Source organism: Leguminivora glycinivorella, chromosome Z (genome assembly GCF_023078275.1).
Source record: "Leguminivora glycinivorella isolate SPB_JAAS2020 chromosome Z, LegGlyc_1.1, whole genome shotgun sequence".
In the NCBI taxonomy this organism is placed as follows: Eukaryota; Metazoa; Arthropoda; class Insecta; order Lepidoptera; family Tortricidae; genus Leguminivora; species Leguminivora glycinivorella.
The window spans coordinates 14,060,551-14,069,265 of NC_062998.1; positions in this window are offsets into that span (position 1 = coordinate 14,060,551).

The following is an 8,715-nucleotide window of genomic DNA, read 5'->3' on the forward strand; positions in this document are numbered from 1 at the left end:
CCACCCCCTCTCGGTTACCTGACAGTTACCGCCTGTCAAAAACGCGAACAGTCGACCTGTCATATCTCACTCATACAAGCATAGTACGCGTTCACCTACACGAGCTTAGACTGTGTGCTAGGAACGCGCCTCTTTCATATATTTAATCGCCAGTGTCCGAGGTGTGGTAATAGTATATGTAATAGAGATGAATTTGAATTTAGACATTTAGGGTATTTCGGGACTTGGGTATTTCGATGTTAGGCTAGGCTATTTTGAATTTATGTTTATATGCTAGAATATGTGTTTTTGACTTTATGTTGTACTGTGTAATAGGGTAATTTGAGTTTAGGTTCAAATGAAACGGAAACATGGCGCCACCCTATTAGTCCATACGTGAGAGCGAGAAGATGATATGTTTTTTGTCTCTCTCACATATGAATGACAGTGACATGCCTAGATATTTGCACAGGCGCCGCCTGGCGGGATAAAATGTGAGTGTGCCTCCTCATTGAGAACCTCCTCCTTTTTTTGAAGTCGTTTAAAAATCTGTAAATAGGTTTGTATAAGTAGCGTCATACTTAACAAGCTAATTTGCCAGCTCTTTTGACAGTTTGCCGATGAAAATGTTATTTTTAACAAAAGTACTATTAACCCTTGCACAGGTGCCTATCACAATCGTTGGCTTAACTTGGTACTATTTGTATTTAGTCCATGATGAACTTTCAAACAATAGTACATTACGATACAAGTGCGTAAAAAAGGAAGTTCGAAACGAGTGGCGATAAATTAAAACACGACCGAAGGGAGTGTTTTAAATCGACACGAGTTACGAATTTCCTTTTCGTACGTGTATCGTACGACGTTTTTCAGTACAGATGAGCCTCCGAAGTTTCGACCTGGCATAATAATGAACCACTTCTCGCACTAGTGCGTAAAAAAAACACCATCTGTACTGAAAAATACTTTCCCTAATCAATTTAAAAATACAGGAAAAGATAACAAAATAAAATACAGTCAAATCTATAACTTTATTTATTTATTTAAACTTTATTGTACAGTAAAAATATACAGTTACAAAAGGCGAACTTAATGCTACATGGCATTCTCTACCAGTCAACCTTTAGGCCAAACAGAGAAGACCAAAAAAGGTGCGGGATATGTAAAGAACACTAAAGACTTGATTTTATTGGACTACGTTATAGAAAAAAAAATAGCCAATAACTAAAATAAATAAAAATAAATAGCAAAAAAATAGTAACTAACTTTCTCCTTTTTAGTGCGTTAAAAATGAACGAAAGCCATGCTGAGACGTTAAATTTAACCTTAGTACACGAGATGGAAGTGATAAAGCACACAGAATCTGCGTTGAGTAGATGTTACTTGAGCTGGCCCTGTAGCCCTCTTTGTTATTTTTAATTTAAATAATACTCCAGTCTTGCCAGTTGCCATTCATTTATAACTTGTTGAGCTGCTTGAGGCCTTCACAGGCTTTATTAAATAGACATTCGTCTTCAAGTGGAAACCTATGTTTTAATCATAATAGTCAGCACCTGTTGCTGAGCGTTGACACACTTCTATAATTGATCTAGAACACTGCCACAATACAGAATATATGCCTAAACACGTACCGTCAGCATCTATTGGCAGGGTGCAAAGCGGGTGGAGGGGATAGCTAAAACGATCACAGCGCTCACTACGGCCAAAATTGACATTGTTGTCGCTGACTTACGCTGTCAAATCCATATTGCAGTAAACATTTTCATATCATTTTTGAGATAAATTTAATATGGGCCTAGTAAAGTTTGTTGTGGTGAATTGTAATGACTCCAAGAAAAATAGCAACTAAATTCTAGCTATTTCCAAGACCGTGGTGGAAACGTAACCACCGTTTAAGTGGATAATTGCCGTACGAAGAAAAGTGTCATCTCACCTCTGAAGTTTTACATAAAGTGCGTAATCATTTGATACAAGTATTGAATTGAATTTACGGTGAATTTGTAGTGCAAACTTTATTGGAGGTAGAAAAAGCCAATCCCAGTTATGTTCCTAAATCATTTGAGTTGTGTACAAATCGAAACGGATTGACGAAAATGCGTAAATATCGAGGTTTCAATGGGACGAAGAATCACGAGAGCAATAGAAGCAGAAGAAGTCCATCCAGAACTTATTTCATCGCATTGATGATTACATATTTGATGTGATATCTGGTAAACTTCCAATATATTCAAGTAAATGAAACAAATTGTGTAATGTATATTATAATTCAAAGTTATTATAGAGTTTGTTTTTATTTTACAATAAACCCTGTACCCTGTAAATGATATTTATAAAATAATACCTACAGTTAGCCTATGAAAATGACATAGCATAGCAGTGAACTGATCAACAATTTCAAAAGCCAATGATTTATTTATACTTTATTGCACATAAGTACAAATGGTGGAATAATGTCTTCAATCTCTATAAAATGCCCAGCTAGCACCAATTTCTTGCAATTATTCATCGTCTCGGGTTGGAAAATGATTTCGTGAGTGATGGCACGAAACCCCGTTTTAGTCACTAGTTTGTTACTTTCTCACTGAAAATAATAATTTTAATGTTATTGGCGATAATGTTATAACCACCATCGTCCAAAATTGTCTAATGTAGTAAAATAACACAAGATTTCATTAATTTTTTTCACAATGTTTACTTACTTCTCGCTTGACAGCGGCGACAATATTGTCCATAATGGTCACCTGTCACGTGGCGTTGTCGTCGCGCACGGTCCCGGCGCCTAAGATGGCCGTCATTATTTTTATTTTTATTGTTTTTAAATATGTAAACTTGCTATTTTGTATACCTATGGTATACTAACATTCACACTTACACAGTTATGAAAATTGGATAGTGGGATAGTTTAAGAATTGGGCCATCTTAGGCGCCAGTAGTACCAGTACCCAACACCTACCCAAAGTATTTACCACCCTTGGAAACTTAGAGACATAGCTGGGCATTAACTCGTTAATCCGTTAATCGTTAATTAACGAAGTTAACATTTCGATTAACGGATTAACTTTTTAGTTAACGTTAAAAAATGTTAACGGACTAGTTAACTTCCGTTAAATTTCTCCGAGTCCGTTAATCGTTAATCCAGCAGGGCAAGCGCCATCTGCGCTGCGAAAAACACGTTTTGAACGCTACTTTAAAAGCCCGAAGTAGGTACGGCGAAGACTGGGATTTACCGGTAAATCATGCACTTTATATGCCTGTTGCCAACCCTTATCCTTATCTATTTAAATCCCTCAATAATCCCCCACTCTTTGAAAATCCCCCTTATATTCATAGCCCATACTGTAGGCCCCCGGGAATACTTCGACTGAGAGCACGGTCCACAGCTGGAACGTCCGCGGAGGAAACTCCACATCCTGCCGACTACAAGCGGTGCGGTGATATAAAGTGGCCTAATGTCAAATAATGAGGAGGCACACTCAAAGGTTATGACAGATGGCGCCACCCTATTAGTCTATTGCACAGATAAAGACATGCCAAGACACTTGCACAGGCGCCGCCTGACGGGATAAAACGTCAGTGTGCCTCCTCATTCTTCAGATTACCAAGTAATTAGCAGAACAGAAAATTAAACATAAATTGTTATTAAGCCAAAGTATGAAATAATAATTCATCAAAGAAATTGACCATGAAATATATCTACAAAATGTAGACTTCTAATTTTTCTCTTTGAATCGCCTTTTGTGAGATTGAACCGAAACCCACTGCGTAGGTGCTTTGATTTCTTCCGAATTCAAACCTAATACTTTCATTTTTACTTTTAATATTTTACGCTTATTTTACGTATTTCTAACAGCCGGATATGGACGACGCCATTAAGCAAACACCTGCACGTATATTCGTTTATAGTATTTTTTCTACCCCCGTACTTGGGTCTTGCACAGATCTTTAGTCTAATTGCTAAAAAACGCATTTGTGCATACGCAGTTTGTGTTTAAAACTTACTGCGTATAAAGACAAAATCATTAAATAGGTATAACAGAACGAAGTATTTAAAAAAAAATGTTTAGTCAGCAATAAAAATATACATAAATCACTATAAGTAAAAAAAAGTCACTATAAGCGTGCCGTTCAGATTTGAGGAGTTCCGTTCAGGCCTCGTAGCCGAATGGCATTTCTCCGACGCCAAACGAAAGCGATACGCCGCTGGCTCTGTCGCGCCAATACGCAAGCGCGATAGAGATAGATATCTACTAGCGCTTCGTTTCGTGAGCGTTTCGTGAGCGATTGTGCCATTCGGCTAGCCACCCTGATCTTCATCAGCAGTTCCACTGCACCAAATGTCACTGTTTTGGACGTAAGTGCATGCTGTTCGTATAAAAATACCAAAGTCACTATAAGTGAGCCGTTCAGATTTGAGGAGTTCCGTTCTGACCATCATCAGAAATTCCACTTCACCAAATGTCACTGTTCTGAAAGTAAACGCAAGCTGTTCTTATAAAAATACCAAAGTCATTATAAGCGTGCCGTTCAGATTTGAGGAGTTCCGTTCTGATCTTTATCAGCATGTCCACTGCACCAAATGTCACTGTTCTGGACGTAAATGCATGCTGTTCTTATAAAAATACCAAAGTCACCATATGTACCTATGCCTTTCAGATTTGAGGAGTTCCCTCGATTTCTCCAGGATCCCATCATCAGAACTGGATTCTGATAAAAATGGGACCAATGTGTATGCATATATATTCAAAATCGGTCCAGTAACGACGGAGATATCGTGGAACAAACAAAAAAAAAACAGACGAATTGCGAACCACCTTCCTTGAGATTTGGGTGCGGCGGTTAAAAAAGAAGGTGAAAGAGTATACCTATAGTATTACTTACTTCAATTAAGGGTTAAGGTCGTGTATATATATATTTTTTTTCACCACACCAGTCGGTAAAGATCAATTTTGCTATTCGAAAACGGATAGCAAAATTGCATTTTATCCACAAGAGTGCAAAGTAATTTCATACAAATTTTAACTTGATATCTTGCGCAGCCTGCGCAGGCTTGTTGGTGTCACGAAAAATGTTGTATTTCACTCGGTGGCAAAGTTTGTTTAACCTACGTGCCTTGAAACCCTCGCAACGCTCAAGATTCCATTTTATGAACCACTCGCTACGCTCGCGGTTCAATGTTGGAATCTTTCGCTTGCTCGGGTATCAATTGGACGTGCGGTTAAACAACAACTTTGCCCCTTGTAAATCTTGGTTGCTGACTGTACGAAGTGAAGAGTCGTGGAATGTATTGGACTCCATACATTTCACGACTATTCTCTTGCTGAACCGAACAGAACTTATCATACTAAAAACTTTTTATCATAATAAATACAAACACTGGTGACTTACTGAACCTTACTGTCATGTGTCAATGTCAACGTTAACAATAAGAAATTAATGACACATGTCCTTTAGCATGTGGGGTGTGCCTGCCTTTCTATGATTTTTACTTGGCAAATTTTTATCCGAATTGGAATGATAGTGTCTTTTTGGACTGTAACTTACTCGCACACTTCAACTTTTAGAGATTGGAAAGAAATAGAAAAATTGGCAGAAGAGTATCCGTATGTAGTGGCAGTATTAGATTCTAGAAATGAATACATTTGTACTGGATTTAGTATAACAGATCAAACAATCGTTACTGCCGGTAGTTGCCTGGCTATAAAACCCACCGCCGTGGCAATGTCTGCAGTACTGGGCGATGATATCATCGGTAAAAACCTATTACAAATTTCACACACAAGGCTACACAAGAGTTTTGCCTGCTTCGTAAGTCAAACGCAGCCAGGTGAGACAACAATGAATAGTAACATTGCTCTCATTTACGTCGCTCAAAGTAAATTGCAGTTCTTCACAAATGCAGCCGTGCTCGGAGATTTTGGTCCATTACAATTAAAAAAACAGAAGTTCACCGTAATTGGGTTCGGTGAGGCCGACACCGGCGTTATAGTGCTGCAACAACAGGCCTATGTACAGAAGACGTGCGTGAATCCTCTGTGGTACTACTGTGTATGCGGAGTAGAATCTGGTGAGCCCACGTACGAAAATCAATTTGGAGAAGGTGGGCCTGTTCTAATGGGCAATAAGGTAGTGGCTGTAGCGGGAGCACCTTGCGGCGCATTGCTTATTCCAAACACAAACGTAAGATACAACATTTTCACCGTCGTAATGGAATATCATTCTTGGATAAGGAATAACCAGGACGCGACAAATAAACCTCAATACAAATTTACCCCAAAAGCGAAGAAACCTCAGCCTCGAGCTCTTAACAATTGTAAAGGCAGTGCCGCCGTCGTCTTATACATTATTACACTGTTGATAATTAATAATATAATAATAAACTAATTATCACGGCTTTTGCTTTGATTGATAATGATTGGGTATAATATAATTAGATGTGCTTAATGCGAGCGAACATTGTTATATTGCTGAGCACCGGTAACCGATAATTGGACGGAAATTAACATTCGTGGTTACTGGAGCTAATTACTGAGCGCGGACGGAGCCCGCCGGTAATAACGAGCGCTGTCGCGTTATTGATGTATCCGAGTGTTAAATTAAATCGTAAATAAATTAACATTAAGTACAGCCATGTATTTTTGTGAACACGAAAACAATAAAACGCATTTTGTCTTATATGTTGCTTATTTAAGCTTATAGTGAATGCTTAAATGGCTGCTGTGGGTTATGATGCCGCTTCTGTATATGGGGATTGGTCGCCGCATTCCGTCCGGGCGACCTGCTGACTACCACATACAAACGGTACCTACCTACCAAAGACCTATATAACTTCGTAAAGACCGATAAAGTCTAAGAAAAAAACGTACCCCAAAACCATACAGAAAAAGGTACGGTGAGCTAGATGGCGATACACCTTTGGGGTACGCTCGGCTAGATGGCGCTAATATTAATATTTGACATTTTAAAACATATCAAGCTAAGAATATAGGCCAAATTGTCAAAACTGAGGTTCATAAGTTTTAAGCTTGTGTCGAGAGATGGCAGTCTATGCACTGTGATTCCACATTTTACTTTGACAGTCATTCTCTATAATACTCGATCCTCTTTGCTACCTACCTAGCACAGTAGTGGTCTTAATTTAATGTTGTTACCTAGTATGCAAGCGTAAACATCAGCACGCAGAACAATGTAAGTTTATGATGAGCAACTTAATAATGAGTTTCAGAGTTCTGTTATAAAACAATTTTCAAATAAACCTACATTATTGAATCTCTTAATGTAAGAACTTCTTCATCCGCTTGCCTCACTGTAAAAGGAAATCTTATAGCTTAGCGAAAATCAGCATTTTCGCCCGATCGGCAAGTCTTCAACTTAGGAATTGACTGAGGTGGTGAGTTGTGAAACTTGCGAAGTAAATTAAATGTATAATGCCGGCCGATAAGCATCAATTTTCTATCCGGTACAAGAAACACGCCGCTATACAAACATTTGAAAATAATGCTTAGTACGTTACTGCTGATCGACAAAAAATCTAAATTTTCTTAACTTGAAATGTTGAGATAAACCTTCGTCGGTTAAAATGAAATAGTAATAATTTCCAGTCACCGCAACTTATTGTATAGGTAATGTAATGATATTACACCGATATAAAATAGTATAGCGTTGACAAACTTAATTGATTAGGTATTACAGATCTGCTGATACCAATACTAATACCAAAGATTAGTACCCGTATAAGATACATAATGATAAGTTATATATTATACGTTTGTCGATACAAACAAACAGCACAAGACGAACCCAACAGTTATTCCACGAACTTCATCCAAACGTCCCGATTCCCAGACACAATTTGATAAACCGCATGCACCAAAACCTACGTGACTTCGGACAGTTTACAGAGCCGCAACATGCTCAAGCACCCGGACGACCTCATCGTCATCCTAACGATCTGGATCGACGAATCTTAAGATTCTTTGCTCGGGATCCTCGAAGGAGCACTAGGCAAGCAGCAAGAAGATTTCGAGTGAGTCAATCCTTCGTGTGGCGGCTGCTTAACTCGTCCGATTTACATCCCTTTCATTTTCGACCTGTGCAAGATATTCTACCAACAGATTTTGAAGGGAGGGTTGCTTTCTGTCAGTGGTTCGAGAGAAACATCGAAACCAATATCTTGTGGTCGGATGAATCGACCTTCACGCGTGTCGGTCAATTTAATGTCCATAATGAACACTTTTGGGCTGCCGAAAATCCAACGCGTTTCAAGTGCGTTTCTCGGTAAATGTGTGGGCAGGGATAATTAATGAGACATTAATTGGACCCATATTCATAGAAGAGAGATTAAATGGAGGAAACTACCTAAATTTGCTAAGGCATATGGTGACAGAACTGTTGGACGAAGTGCCCCTGCGGAATTTGAACAACCTGCATTTCCAGCATGATGGTGCCCCTGCACATTTCGAACATAGGGTTCGCGACTACCTGAACGCGGAATTCCCTGGGCGGTGGATCGGCCGCGGCGGTCCCATCGCATGGCCTCCACGCAGTCCAGATCTCACTCCATTGGATTTTTACCTTTGGAGTGACGTAAAACGAATTGTTTACGAACAAGAGTCCAAATACTGTCCAAGAACTCCGCCAAAGAATATGCAACGCATTTGACGAAATAAGGCACAAGTCAGAGACGTCAAAGTAAAAAAGAAATAAAATCATTTGACATTAAAATGTAATGGCGTAAGA